Here is a 16038-nt window from a genome sequence, read left to right on the forward strand (position 1 = left end):
TAAAATGTCCCTCCTTTTACAATAATAGCAAACTAATGCTCCTGTTTCCCAATTCCTACCGGGATTACCACGAGGTCCCAGGAACAGTCGTCGTCCCCGGAATTCCCCTCTACCCTTGTCCCTGCTCTGATCTCTACTCTCCCACTCCCAGAGCTCCTCCCAATGTCCAGGAACTGGCACACAGCCCCTACCCTTTCCTTGCTGTCCCTCCACGACTTCCTTGACTGCCTGCATCAAAATCTTAGCCTTTCCTTTCTGTTTATTGGGCATTCTCTCTTAAAATTACGCACCTCCATACTAGTCAGGGGCACATTTACAAAACCGAGACCCCCTCCCATGGGAACTTCCCGTAAAGGTCTCATCCAGTTAATTTCTGACATCCTCTCCTTTATAATGTCTAGATTCCTGCTCTCCAGGAAATGAATCAAAGGGTTCTGCCCTTCCCTCCCGGAGGGTCTCACGCTGTTTTGAATCAAAGTCTCTTCCCTCTCTCGTCAATTGAGGTGGTAATCTAGTACTTTGTGAACAGGTCATCATACCACCCCTACTTTCTTCTCCTTTCTTTAGCTGTGGGGGAGGAGGGGAAGGTGCAGAAGGGTAGAGCATAGGAGAGAGGGGAAAGATAGGAGCCGGCATAGGAGGAGCATAAGGTGGAGGAAGGGAATGTAACACATCCCATCCTTGTGTTTCAGGGACAAAAGATTGCTCATCCTTCTTGTCCTTACATTCCTTTTCATTCAAAACCAGTTGATCAACCGATCCACTGAGCCAGCAGGCTACTTATTCCCTGCTTTGGTTTTGATAGAGCCAGATGTTCAATGCCTGACACATCAAGTCATCCTTGGATCCGAGCTTTGGCCAATATACCAAACTCCCTTTTATCGGACTTTTAACCCATTCCAGACAGCAATACTTGACCATGGTCTGTTTGTCTTTCCCATGGGTTTTCCACGCATCCCAATCAGATAGCATTAATCCTAATGGCCTTTGCTTAGTTATCTGATTGTCCTGTCCTTCCTTAGGACTATTTCCCTTGCTACTCACATCTCCCATACTAACAGGTAAGTAAAATTCCTCTTACCGGGATCCAGTAGCTATTCCTAACACGCTTCCTTAACGTCCTCCCGTCATTTGTTCTCAATGCCTCTTCTCGGATATCACTCGCTTCATCCACTGACCAGTCAGCCGCCATCCGTGAGTCCAGCTGAATCAGCTGGGGTGCACCTACCCCCGTCGTCACGCACTCTGTCAGTGGAGGGAGTGGGATCCCGGACGAGCCCCAATTTGTGAGAAACAGAAGTACCTTCACAGAATTTGCTCGAGACAAAAATTGAGAACAAAGAACATTTATTATACAACAATGCAAAGTTGGGTTCTTCCCCTTACCCTGGGAATACACATATACACTGGGGCTCACCCAACTTTTATACAGTTGATTTCAGTATAGAAATACCCTCTCCCTTGCATTCTTCTGCCTCCTGGATGTGTTTGGCATTAGGCAATCCCGTCTGCCTACGTGCTGTTTCTGTGAACTTGGAGGACCAGGGGGTATCCTGTTGGTGTCCCATCATGTCATTGTCCTTATTCACAAACTTGCCTTTGTTCTAATTCACACCTTCCCGACTCTCAGGGCTCCAACCTTCTTTCTGCAGAACTTGCTCATTCTGTCTAAGGCTAGAAGACCCTCATCTTATCCAAACTAACTTTACTTCCTACATTCTATTATCTATCCTTGTCTTATTCATACTGGCGAACTTGCTGATTCCGTCTAAAAGGCTAGAAGACCCTTATCTTATTCAGACTAACTCTACTTCCTTCATTCTAATATCTATTCTTATCCTATTCATACTGGCTTTATTCATTACACATATATCTATACTAGTTTCCTCATCATATTTTTATATCAGTTTTACTCATCTCTCACATGAGTGATAGCCAAAGATTGTTTAGAAGCTGCCAAAGCTAAAGGGAGATACATAGTCAGTGTTACAAGTCCAGAGGACCCCAAAATCCAGCCGCACCAAGACAAAGGATTACCTAAACAAAAGCTGCTTTGAATTATCTTTGAACATGAAAATAGAATCAAACTTTAACTTATCTCTATTGACCAACTTAACCCCCTTCTAATTCTAAGCGCACGTGTGTGTGCAAACTCAGCAAAGTTCTTTGGTTTATAGTCCAATCTCATTGGTTGCAGGCAATTCTTGTGCTGTGTACAGAAGTTAACATTAATAAAGTTCACCAGGCTTTGGTGCTTAATGAGTAAATGGTTACCACTCAGAAGGGTTCTTGTGGTTTTCAGAGAGAGAGCTTTTCTTGTTCCAGGACATCCACAGAGTTCCTTTCTGTTTCTCCTATTCCAAGGGAAACACCGGACAGTCAGTCCTCTCCTTTCACCCGGCCATCTTCCAAAGCTTTCCAGCTTGTCCCTCTGGAACCAATGTCTGTGTCTCTCTTTCACTCCCTCCTCCCTGAGAGCAAGGCTCACTTTTTTTCTGCTCTCTGCCTGCAAAAATCACATGATCTTCCAGACAATTTGTTTTCCAGACAAAGCTGCTACTGCATCTTGTTACATTTGTTGCCTTTTCAAACAGTCCATCATGAGTCTGAGCCTCTTGCAAAGCTCCTGCAAACATTCTGTTTAAAAGTTTGTGTGTGACCTGCTCTAACAAACCTTTCCTAATTTACTCTGTCACACCTTCACCCTTTAAATAAATTTTAACTTGAGTTAAAATTCAGTTATAATTAAACTGTCTTTAAAAATTGCTAAAGAGTTAACAATACACAATATATAACGTGTTATAATACAGTAACCCAATTTTGACACTATTTTTATTCATGATCAATTTTAACATCTTGACAATCTGCTATCACATTATTTATAACTCTGATATGATTAATTTGCAGATTATGTTTTGTAATATTAAACTTCAGTTTAACAATCTTCTGTTTTTATTCTTCATTTTATTCAAAAACACCAGAGGATTGTGGACAGTGAATATCACAATCGGTTCATGAGCGGTACCAAGAAATATGTCAAAATTCTGCAGAACAAATCTGATAGACAACAGTTCTTTTTCAATAGTGTGAGAAACAGAAGTACCTTCCATATCTTCCGGAAGGCCCACAATTTTTACATTATTTCTCCGGCTTTGATTTTCCAATGTATCAGTTTTTAAAATAATTCTCTCTTCTGAATTCCCAAGTCCACAAACGAATCTTCCACTTTTTCTATTTTTTCTTTATTATGTTGAACTTGCTCTTTACATTCAGAAAAAGCTGTCTCAAATTTTTTTAAATTCTCCTGTACCACATCTACTGAATTAAGGCATTTATTAACATCTCTCTTAAGCGTAGATTGCATTTGAGTCATTTGATGAGACATAGTATCCATATAACAAGCAATCCGTTCCAACACAGTAAAAAGAGTTCAGTCCAGATTCCAGTGCCACATCTTGAGACCCACCTTCTTCAAGCTCCTCCTCCAGTTGTTCCTCTTGCGCCTTTGTTGTCAAGAATTTCCCCGTGTGGCTGAGGGTTTGGACACCCGACGAAGGTGCCCCGATGTGCCCCCGCAGCCCACACACGTTCGAACAGATTCTGGACCCTGGAAGCCCACACATGCCCGGCAAAGCGAGGGGCCACGCAGGGGCAGTCTTCCGCGCCTTTCTGCATGCCCCTGACTCCCCCAATGGCAGCACAGGCCCAAGGATTCCTTGTTCGATCTGATTGACCGCATGCCCAACTTTGCGAACGCGCGGGTTATCGGTCAATTTCTTCAACAAGCTGACGCCATCTTCTGGAGCAGCTTACATCGTTTACAACTGGAACTCCCCTGACAGTGGTGGTGCTTAACATTCCGAATGTCTGTGTGACCCAAAGGATGATTTACAGGAGACCAAGTTGGGGAGGGGTGTTTCTTGTCACTTAACCTGTGAGTTGCAGCCTGTCTGTGAACATTAGCATTTGTATTCACTCTGTCTCTGCCACATGTACAATCCTGACTAACATTCTGTCTGTCATTGTCCCACCATCTTATTTGTGCTATCTCTTTAAAACTCCCCTTTTTAGTACCTGTAGAGGCCGAAATACAAACCAAATCAACTCCCCTAGGGCCGTTCTGTTCCCCTGGTCCATGTTGGGATCCTATATTAACCCATACCCCACTATGACTATACTCTATACCTGTGCCCTGTCTACATTTTAAATTTAAATAATTGTCACCTCTGCTGCCCCTGTTCCAGGAGGACTTAATACATCGTGAGCAATTTGGTGATTTCCCAAAAATTGGGAACCAACAAGTAAACATAACAACAAATCGTAAAAACAGCATTACAGCACTTTTTCCCGCAGTAGTGTAACTTTTAGATCAGAAGGATGAGGGACTGCATGCCAGGTGGAGGGTAGATTATCAATGTCGTTAGTCCATGGTTCAGCAGCTCGTTTAATTCGTTGGATGTGGCTCCATCCCTTTTCTTTCGTTCGCACGGCAGTGTCTGTAATCAAAAGTACACAATAAGGGTTATCCTAGACAGGTTTTAGTTGGTGATCTTGCCATCTTTTACATATACCCAATCACCAGGTTTAATAGAATGAATAGGATACTCCAGGGGTGGGGTTTGAGCTAATAAACCCTTTTATCGTAAGTCATACAGAGAAATAGAAAGTCCCTGTAAATATTTAGATATGTACTGGTCATTAGCCTCAGGGATAGGGGTATCAGTGTGGAATCCCATGTAAAGAAAACGAAACATAATTTCATATGGTGAGTGTGAGGGATACTGGAATGTTAGGAGTCCAGAGATACTGGAAGCAAGTGCCAATTAAGAATGAAGTATTATGGGTTAACTTAAGGATAAGGGATACTGGAATGTGAGGAGTCAAGCAAGTGCTCATTAAGGATGAAGTATTATGGGTTAAATCAGGGTTGTGAAGGATACTGGAATGTTAGGAGTCCAGAGATACTGGAAGCAAGTGCCAATTAAGAATAAAGTATTATGGGTTAACTTAAGGTGAAGGGATACTGGAATGTTAGGAGTCAAGCAAGTGCCAATTAAGAATAAAGTATTATGGGTTAACTTAAGGTGAAGGGATACTGGAATGTGAGGAGTCAAGCAAGTGCTCATTAGAGATGAAGTATTATGGGTTAAATCAGGGTGAAGGGATGCTGGAATGAGAGGAAGGGTTGTAAAAGTGTAATAAACTAAGGATCTTCAAAACAGGATAACAAGTAGATAGCTTTAGCAAGTCTTAGGGATTGATTAATGAGTGAAGAACAAAGACATGATACTTCTCTGGCTAACAAGTTTGCAGGAAGACACATAAACTGATAAGAAGTTAGAAACCACGTGGGCAGAATTACCTAATGCTAAACCAATCCAGGAGGCAGAAGAATGTTGGGGGGAAGGTATCTCTGTACTGAAATGAAATGTATAAAAGTTGGGTGAGCCCCAGTGTATGTGTGTATTCCCAGGGTAAGGGGAAGCACCCAACTTTGCATTGTTGTAATAGTATAATAAAAGTTCTTTGTTCTCAATTTTTGTCTCAAGCAAATTCTGTGAAGGTACTTCTGTTTCTCACAAATGGGGGCTCGTCCGGGATCCCACTCCCTCCACTGACAGAGTGCCCGACGACGGGGGTAGGTGCACCCCGGCTGATTCAGCTGGACTCACGGACGGCGGGTGACTTGTCAGTGGACGAAGCGAGTGATATCCGAGAAGAGGCATTGAGAACAAACGACGGGAGGATGTTAAGGAAGCGCGCTAGGAATAGCTACTGGATCCCGGTAAGATAAATTTTACTTACCTGTTAGTATGGGAGGTGTGAGTAGCAAGGGAAATAGTCCTAAGGAAGGACGGGACAATCAGATAAATAAGCAAAGTCCGTTAGGATTAATGCTATCTGATTGGGGTGCGGGGAAAACCCGTGGGAAAGACAAACAGACCATGGTCAGGTATTGCTGTCTGGAATGGGTTAAAAAAACCCGATAAAAGGGAATTTGGTATATTGGCCAAAGCTCGGATCGAGGATGACTGGATGTGTCAGGCACTGAACATCTGGCTCTATCAAAATCAAAGAGATAATATTGAGAGCAGAGAATATGCAGCCTGCTGGCTCAGGGGATCGTTTGATCAACTGGTTTTGAATGAAAAGGAATGCAAGAAAGATAAGGAACCTTTTGTCCCTGAAACACAAGGATGGGATGTGTTACATTCCCTTCCTCCACCTTATGCTCCTGCTATGCCGGCTCCTATCTTCCCCCCCCCCCTCCCCCCCCTCCTATGCTCTACCCTTCTGCACCTTCCCCTCCTCTCCCACAGCTAAAGAAAGGAGAAAAAAGTAGGGGTGGTATGATGACCCTTCACAAAGTACTCGATTACCACCTCTATTGACAAGAGAGAGAGGCGACTTTAATTGAGAGCAGTGTGAGACCCTCAGGGAAGAAAGGGCAGAACCCTTTGATTCATTTCCCAGAGAGCAGGAACCTAGACATTATAAAGGAGAGGATAAGCCAGAAACTAATTGGATGAGATCTTTACGGGAAGTTCCCATGGGAGGGGGGTCTCGGTTTTGTAAATGTGCCCCTGACTAGTCCGGAGGTGCATTATTTTAAGAGAGAATGCCCAATGCAAGCCAGGGAGACGCGACCTTACGGACTGATGTGTTGGATGGAATATAGGGGTTAATTAATCATAGAAAATATGTAGAATATATGCTTATGTACTATTCAGTTTGTATACATGAATTCAGTACTATGTAACAATTTAATATTTACCTCATGGTGAAGGGAAAGAGTAATGTAAGTAAGGGGTAGCCACAGTATGTAGCAAAGTTGGCTGATTACAGTAGGTTTAGAATTGCCTGCTCCCAAGATACAAAAGAGAGAATATGTATGAAACAATTTAGTAGGAAGGTTAAGGCAAAAGGAGGTGTTGATTAGCATAAACAAAAAGAATCCTGACAGAGACCGTCAGAAACAAAGAGAATGAAATCAGTAAGAAGCTAAGACAGAAGGGGGTGTTTAGTAGAACAGAAGAATATGGCCAGATGAGAACAAAGAAATAATTAGAAATATCTGGGGTATGAACTGATTTCTGATCAAAACAACAGGATATTCTGACCTTGAGGATTAAAAAAAGATGGGAGCTCTACACCCCAGATAACTGCAGAGCAGGAAATTACTTGTGATAAATCTTATGCAAGAAATCTAGCAAAGGAAGCCAACTTTTGTTCTGTATAAGGTTGATCTATATAAACTGTAGAGACCGGTCAGTGGAGTTCAGTCTTGGGGAATAGCTCACTGTGCAGGTGACCTATGAACTAATGACTGAACCAGAGCTCTGTTAAACTTTATTCTTATGCTGTGAAATAAACTGATTCTCCTATCACTTAATTTAACGAACATGCTGCACTCAGACTACACATAGACTAAATTAAGGGTAAGGTAAAGCCAGAGTCAGACAGATGGAAGCAGATTATGAATAGGGGGGGTCACGGTTCTCAGTCAATACACACCGTGGGGCTGCACGGAGAACCATTGGTAAATTTAAGCATAGAACTCCACAGTGACAAGATGACCTTTTTTTTAGTAGATTCTGGGGCAGCCCGGTCTAGTATTTTACAACCACCCGAGGGTGTTAAGATAGAGGGGACAGTGATGATTTCGGGAGTAGGAGGAAGAGACTTTACAGTCCCTGTATTAAGAGATGTAAGAATGCAAATGGGAGAAAAGATAATAACAGAGGATATTTTACTAGTTCCCCAAGCTGGGGTTTGCTTGATTGGACGTGATTTACAGGACCAATTGGCTATCGGTACCAGACCACAGGGATCAGGTATCGGGGTTCAATTTTATGTGCTGATAGAGGAGGATCAGAAAATAATAAATCCTAGAGTATGGGTGAAAAAAAAAGGAAATAGAGGAGGGTTAGATGTTCCTTCCCTGCAAATTACTTTAAAAGATTCTGAACAAGTAATTAGACGAAAACAGTATCCAATTCTTATGGCTGGCTGAAAGGGGCTGCAGCCAGTAATTGACCAGTTGGTGAAAGATGGTATACTCGAACCTTGTCTATTTTAGATGAGGAAGGACAAAATATTATGTTTGGTGCCCCGATGATAGTTCACACCCCTCACACAGTCCGCAATATTCTCTTACAACATGCTGGAAGGTGACTCACAGACTCTAGAATTTTAAAATATGAAGCGATCCTAATGGATAGGGATGATTTGACCCTGATTACGAATAAAGAACACAATCCAGCTGCTTTCTTGGTTTCTCCAAATTCTGACAATACCATAAATTAGTTAGAGCATGTATGTTTAGAGGTAATAGATTTACAGACCAAAATTAGAGATGATTTAAGTGATGAGCCTTTACAGGAGGGTGAAAGTGGTTTATTGTTGGATCTTCTCGTGGCATTGATGGCACTCGCTATAGCGGGTATAGTGTAGTGGATGGGAAAGGAGTGGTGATTGAAGCCGGTCACCTTCCCGGTCATTGGTTAGCACAATCTTGTAAATTGTATGCCCTCTGTAGAGCTCTCCAGGGTCTAGAGAACAAGGTGGGCACGATCTACACAGACTCAGAGTATGCTTTTGGTGTAGTGCACACCTTTGGGGAGATCTGGAAAGAGCGGGGAATGATAACTGGAAAAGGACAAAAGTTGATCCATGAAAACTTAATTGTCCAATCTCTAGATGCTCTTACATTACCTGAGGAAATAGCTGTAGTTCATGTACGGAGCCATCAAAGTGGTGACAGTCCTGAAGCACAGGGGAACAGACAGGCAGATGCAGCTGCCAAACAGGCTGCGCTCACGGAGATAATAGACATGCAGCTGTTACTGCCCACCCCTGGAGTATCCTATTCATTCTATTAAACTTGGTGATTGGGTATATGTAAAAGCATGGCAAGATCACCAACTAAAACCTGTCTGGGATGGCCCCTATTGTGTACTTTTGATTACAGACACTGCAGTGTGAACGAAAGAAAAGGGGTGAACTCAAATACAACGAATTAAACAAGCTGCTGATCCATGGACTAAAGACATTGATAATCTACCCTCCACCGGGCGTGCTGTCCTTCATCCTTCTGATCTGAAAGTTACACTACACTGGGAAAAAGTGCTGTAATGTTGTTTTTACCATTTACTGTATTGTTTACTTGTTGGTTCCCCGTTTTTGGGACATCCCTAAATTACTCACGATGTATTAAGTCCTCCTGGAATAGGGGCAGCAGAGGTGACAATTATTTACCTTTAGAATGTAGACAGGGCATAGATATAAAGTATAGTCATAGTGGGGTATGGGTTAATAATATAGGATCCCAACATGGACCAGGGGAACACAACGGCTCTAGAGGAGTAGATTTGATTTGTATTTTGGCCTCTACAGGTATTAAAGAGAGGAGTTTTAAAGGGATAGCACAAAGGAGATGGTGGGACAAAGACAGACAGAATGGTAGTCAGGATTGTACATGTGGCAGAGATAGAGTTAATACAGATGCTAATGTTCACAGACAGGCTGCAACTCACAGGCTCAGTGATACTTATGTTAATGTTCGCAGACAAGCTGCAACTCACAGGTTAAGTGACAAGAAACACCCCTCCCCAACTTGGTCTCCTGTAAAGCATCCTTTGGGTCACACAGACATTTGGAATGTTAAAAAAAACCACCACTGTAAGGGGAGTTCCAGCTGTAAACGAAGTAAGCTGCTCCAGAATACTAAAGCTGCTTGGCATTTAAATCGTTTAATCAGACTCCAGGCAGCCTTGGAGATCATCACCGAACAGATAGCAATGGCCCTGAATTTAGGGGCTGAAGAAAAACGACAGATACGAGCCACAGTTCAACAAAACCGCCTGGCTCTTGATTACTCGTTGGCTGCTGAAGGCAGCATTTGTGAAAGACTGGTTAAGGACAATGCTCACAACGGTCAGGCGGTTAAAGACACTTCTTCAGGAGTTCGAAAATCTTCCCATGCCTAGGTTCAGACGGGGCAACCTTGGTCCGGTGAGGGATGAACTAGACTTTTTATTGGTAACTGGAGTCTGATATCCATAGCCCTTATAGCAGCTGGACTCACTATTCTGGCCATTATGGTGCTCCCCTGCCTAAAGACTTGTGTGCAGTGTTTAATCCAACGGGCCCTTCGGCAGGTCACTACAACCCAAATGATGTATGCTTCCCAAACTCCGTCTGATGATGCTGAGGCCGCAGTTCGTTTACTCACACGCTGGAAAAAAGACCAAGCTTAACAGAACACTACCGAATGGGGATTTACTAAGCGTAGCTAAAGAAAAAGGGTGGATTGTGAGGGATACTGGAATGTTAGGAGTCCAGAGATACTGGAAGCAAGTGCAAATTAAGAATAAAGTATTATGGGTTAACTTAAGGTGAAGGGATACTGGAATGTTAGGAGTCAAGCAAGTGCCAATTAAGAATAAAGTATTATGGGTTAACTTAAGGTGAAGGGATACTGGAATGTGAGGAGTCAAGCAAGTGCTCATTAGAGATGAAGTATTATGGGTTAAATCAGGGTGAAGGGATGCTGGAATGAGAGGAAGGGTTGTAAAAGTGTAATAAACTAAGGATCTTCAAAACAGGATAACAAGTAGATAGCTTTAGCAAGTCTTAGGGATTGATTAATGAGTGAAGAACAAAGACATGATACTTCTCTGGCTAACAAGTTTGCAGGAAGACACATAAACTGATAAGAAGTTAGAAACCACGTGGGCAGAATTACCTAATGCTAAACCAATCCAGGAGGCAGAAGAATGTTGGGGGGAAGGTATCTCTGTACTGAAATGAAATGTATAAAAGTTGGGTGAGCCCCAGTGTATGTGTGTATTCCCAGGGTAAGGGGAAGCACCCAACTTTGCATTGTTGTAATAGTATAATAAAAGTTCTTTGTTCTCAATTTTTGTCTCGAGCAAATTCTGTGAAGGTACTTCTGTTTCTCACAGGGTGAAGGGATGCTGAAATGGGAGGAAGGGTTATAAAAGTATAATAAAATAAGGATCTTCAAAACAGGATAGCAAGTAGATAGCTTTAGCAAGTCTTAGGGATTGATTAATGAGTGAAGAACAAAGACATGATACTTCTCTGGCTAACAAGTTTGCAGGAAGACACATAAACTGATAAGAAGTTAGAATCCACGTGGGCAGAATTACCTAATGCTAAACCAATCCAGGAGGCAGAAGAATGTTAGGGGGAAGGTATCTCTGTACTGAAATGAAATGTACAAAAGTTGGGTCAGCCCCAGTATCTGTGTGTATTCCCAGGGTAAGGGGAAGCACCCAACTTTGCATTGTTGTAATAGTATAATAAAAGTTCTTTGTTCTCAATTTTTGTCTCGAGCAAATTCTGTGAAGGTACTTCTGTTTCTCACAAATGGGGGCTCGTCCGGGATCCCACTCCCTCCACTGACAGAGTGCCCGACGACGGGGGTAGGTGCACCCCGGCTGATTCAGCTGGACTCACGGACGGCGGGTGACTTGTCAGTGGACGAAGCGAGTGATATCCGAGAAGAGGCATTGAGAACAAACGACGGGAGGATGTTAAGGAAGCGCGCTAGGAATAGCTACTGGATCCCGGTAAGATAAATTTTACTTACCTGTTAGTATGGGAGGTGTGAGTAGCTAGGGAAATAGTCCTAAGGAAGGACGGGACAATCAGATAAATAAGCAAAGTCCGTTAGGATTAATGCTATCTGATTGGGGTGCGGGGAAAACCCGTGGGAAAGACAAACAGACCATGGTCAGGTATTGCTGTCTGGAATGGGTTAAAAAAACCCGATAAAAGGGAATTTGGTATATTGGCCAAAGCTCGGATCGAGGATGACTGGATGTGTCAGGCACTGAACATCTGGCTCTATCAAAATCAAAGAGATAATATTGAGAGCAGAGAATATGCAGCCTGCTGGCTCAGGGGATCGTTTGATCAACTGGTTTTGAATGAAAAGGAATGCAAGAAAGATAAGGAACCTTTTGTCCCTGAAACACAAGGATGGGATGTGTTACATTCCCTTCCTCCACCTTATGCTCCTGCTATGCCGGCTCCTATCTTCCCCCCCCCCTCCCCCCCTCCTATGCTCTACCCTTCTGCACCTTCCCCTCCTCTCCCACAGCTAAAGAAAGGAGAAAAAAGTAGGGGTGGTATGATGACCCTTCACAAAGTACTCGATTACCACCTCTATTGACAAGAGAGAGAGGCGACTTTAATTGAGAGCAGTGTGAGACCCTCAGGGAAGAAAGGGCAGAACCCTTTGATTCATTTCCCAGAGAGCAGGAACCTAGACATTATAAAGGAGAGGATAAGCCAGAAACTAATTGGATGAGATCTTTACGGGAAGTTCCCATGGGAGGGGGGTCTCGGTTTTGTAAATGTGCCCCTGACTAGTCTGGTATTTTAAGAGAGAATGCCCAATGCAAGCCAGGGAGACGCGACCTTTCGCACTGATGTGTTGGAATATAGGGGTTAATTAATCATAGAAAATATGTAGAATCTATGCTTATGTACTATTTAGTTTGTATACATGAATTCAGTACTATGTAACAATTTAATATTTACCTCATGGTGAAGGGAAAGAGTAATGTAAGTAAGGGGCAGCCACAGTATGTAGCAAAGTTGGCTGATTACAGTAGGTTTAGAATTGCCTGCTCCCAAGATACAAAAGAGAGAATATGTATGAAACAATTTAGTAGGAAGGTTAAGGCAAAAGGAGGTGTTGATTAGCATAAACAAAAAGAATCCTGACAGAGACTGTCAGAAACAAAGAGAATGGAATCAGTAAGAAGCTAAGACAGAAGGAGGTGTTTAGTAGAACAGAAGAATATGGCAAGATGAGAACAAAGAAATAATTAGAAATATCTGGGGTATGAATTGATTTCTGATCAAAATGTTAGAAATTAAAGTACCTTTAAAGAAATTGCTCGAGACAAAAATTGAGAACAAAGAACATTTATTACTACAACAATGCAAAGTTGGGTGCTTCCCCTTACCCTGGGAATACACACAGACACTGGGGCTCACCCAACTTTTATACAGTTGATTTCAGTGTAGGAATACCCTCCCCCTTACATTCTTCTGCCTCTTGCTGGAGAGGTTTGGCATTAGGCAATCCTGCCTGCCTACGTGCAATTTCAGTACACTTGGAGGACCGGGGGGGGGGGGGGGGGGGGGTATCCTGTCGGTGTCCCTTCATGTCATTGTCCTTATTCACACCTTCCTGATTCTCGGGGCATATCAACTCTTGATATGCAGAGTTGCCTCATTCTATCTAGGGTTGGCTAATTTCCTATGTATAAATCTGTGTATGGTTAGCTAATTAGAAATGTATGACTTGGTACTTCTGTCCAGGGCTAGGAGACCCTTATCTGATCCAGACTACCTCAACTTCCTACATTCTATTGTACCTTACCATTCCTTATCTTAGTCCTATGGTCTTGTCACAAAGACTAGAAGATTCTTATGTTAATCGTGCTGACTCTGCTTTCCTGCATCCTAAGCCCCAAGCTTATCCTGTTTGAACTGGTTACAGCCATTTTACTGATGAACTTTAGTTTCTTCCATGTTCATAATTTTAGATCAATTTTCCCATCTCTCACAATCCTCACTTTTCTTTTAGATCAGTAATTCTGATCTTTCACCATGATCAGTGTTACTGATCTTTGGCTACTAGTGTCAGTGTGACTGATCCCCCCCCCTTCCTCACTTTTCTTTTAGATCAGTAATACTGATCTTTCAAGTGTAAGGTGTAGTTTTACCCAGCTGGTCAAAAACCGAATTGTAATATCTGTGTAAAGTTTTTAGGTAGGGGAGCACCATGAAGGTCAGAGTAGCGAGTCCAGCTGCTTATTAGGGTTGTGAGTATCAGGCTCCAGTTCTCAGTAAAGAGTCTAGTCCATCCCACATCAGTCCGAAGTTGCCACGTCTGAACATGGGCATGGGCAGATTCACGTTGAAACATTGAAGCAGTGTCTTTTAACCACCCGACTTTTGTAAGCATTGTCCTGACGAAGTCTGTGAGAGACGCTGCCTTCAGCAGCAACAAGTAGCAGTCTGTGAGAAACGCTGCCTTCAGCAGTGAACGAGTAGTCAGGCGGTTCCGTTGAATTGTGGTTAGTATATGATGTCCTCTTCAGCCCCTAGGGCCACCGATCTCCGAAGGCTGTTTGGAGCCTGATATTAAAGTGTCAAGCAGCTCACGTTGTTGGAAACTGGTGCTCCCCCTTCACGGGGTGATGAAAAGTGACCAAGCTGGGGGAGGGTTGTTTCTTGTGATTTAACTGTGTGTTGCAGCTTGTCTGCTAACATTAGCATATGTATCATTGAACTTGTGAGTTGCAGCCTGTCTGTGTACATTAGCATATGTATTAACTCTCTCTCTCTCTCTCTGCTACATGTACAATCCTGACTACCATTCTGTCTGTCTTTGTCCCACCATGTCTTTTGTGCTATCGCCTCAAAACTCTTGTCTTTAATACCTGTGTAGGCTAAGAGACAAATTAAATGTACTCCACTAAAGCTGTTCAGTTCCCCTGGTCCGTATTGGAATCCCTTGTTAACCCATATTCCACTATGACTATACATTAAATCTATGCCCTGTCTACATTCTAAAGGAGCACAATTGTAACCTCTGCTGCCCCTATTCCAGGGGGACTTAAAACATAGCGAGTACTGAAGTGACATATCCATTTAACGAACAATATTCCAAAAAATGAATAAACAACAATAAATGTAAAACCCATTGAAAACAGCAATAAAATACAACAATAACTGAATAAACAACAATAAATAAACCATTAAAATACGACAATAAATGTAAAACCCATTAAAATACGGCAATAAAGAATACAACAATAACTGAATAAACCATTAAAATACGACAAAAATGTAACATTACGGCACTTTGTCACGGCGCAGTGTAAGTTTCAGGTCTGATGGATGAGGGACTGCACGCCAGGTTGGGGTTTGAATCTGTGTGTCGTGATGTTGTGGTTCAGAAGCTGGTTTAATTCTTTGAATGTGAGTCCAGCCTTTCTCTCTTGTTCTTACTGCGGTGTCTGTAATTAAAAGTACACAGAAGGGACCATCCCAGGCAGGTTTTAGTTGATCCTCTTGCCATGCTTTTACATATAACCAATCACTAGATTTTAATAAAATGAATAACAATCTGACTTTCCTTTGTGTTAGTGTAAAAATTGTAAAATGAAACACAAACCATATTTGCATGGGTTTTGAATATGTTAGACCTTATTAAAATGCAGTTGGAGCTGCTTGTCTGTATGGGGCACAACCCTCCAATTTGTTAGAGTGAGTACATAACAGACATTGCAGCACAAGAGCCCCTGAAAGAGAACTTGAAACATATTCAACCTTTAGTTCTGCCTTAAGTAAAATGCCTTGTGCCACAGCTCACAGGAGCTGGCCTTATTTAAAACAGTCTGTAAAACAGGCACCAAAAAAAGTTAAAATATGTTCTTTTGAAGATTGCACACACAATCATTTAAGTACAGGCTAGTTTCTATTATATTCCACTTAAAAGTTCTGCTGCATGAATCCTGGAGCTTGTGGAGTCATTATTAAATCAAGAAATATTGGTGCCATGCCAATCTCATTCTAACATGCCAATTTCCCCAGTCCTTAAGTCAAGATGTACTGAATAGCATCTGGTACAAGATCTGTGAGTTTTTTTTTTTTTTTTTTGTTTTTTTTTAATTTTTCACACCATAAATCACATTAGCCATGATATACACTATTTCTTTTTCACACATATACAGTGACTTTTTCTCCCCCCCCTTTCCTCCCAAACCACCCCCTCTCATCCATTTTAGGTATACAATCTAGGTTGCATTAAGCCAGTCAGACAATGTTGTCATTCAACAAAATTACACCAGAAATTCTACTGAGTCCATTCTTTTCTTTCCTTCTCCTTCCATCAACTTAGGTAATGTTTGTCCCCGGTAGGTTTTCGCTATTGTATTTAATGTAAGGCTCCTATACTTGTTCGAATATTTCAATATTATTTCTTAA

General features: G+C 42.2%; 1 long non-coding RNA gene across 4 annotated transcripts in view; it reads right to left on the reverse strand.

Annotated features, from left to right (window-relative positions):
- LOC138750601 (uncharacterized) overlaps positions 1-15789 on the reverse strand; it is a 31590-nt gene extending 15801 nt beyond the window's left edge. For 3 of the 4 annotated variants that reach the window (XR_011349401.1, XR_011349404.1, XR_011349403.1), the window contains exons 1-2: positions 14914-15789; positions 1082-4496 (exon numbers count right to left, since the gene is read on the reverse strand). This is a non-coding gene — a long non-coding RNA (uncharacterized lncRNA). Of the gene's footprint in view, positions 1-1081; positions 4497-14908 lie in introns of all 4 variants that reach the window. The other variant, XR_011349402.1, reaches the window with a different exon arrangement.
- Between the last annotated feature and the right edge of the window lie 249 nt (positions 15790-16038).

The sequence above is a fragment of the Narcine bancroftii genome, unplaced genomic scaffold (genome assembly GCF_036971445.1).
Source record: "Narcine bancroftii isolate sNarBan1 unplaced genomic scaffold, sNarBan1.hap1 Scaffold_189, whole genome shotgun sequence".
Classification (NCBI taxonomy): domain Eukaryota; kingdom Metazoa; phylum Chordata; class Chondrichthyes; order Torpediniformes; family Narcinidae; genus Narcine; species Narcine bancroftii.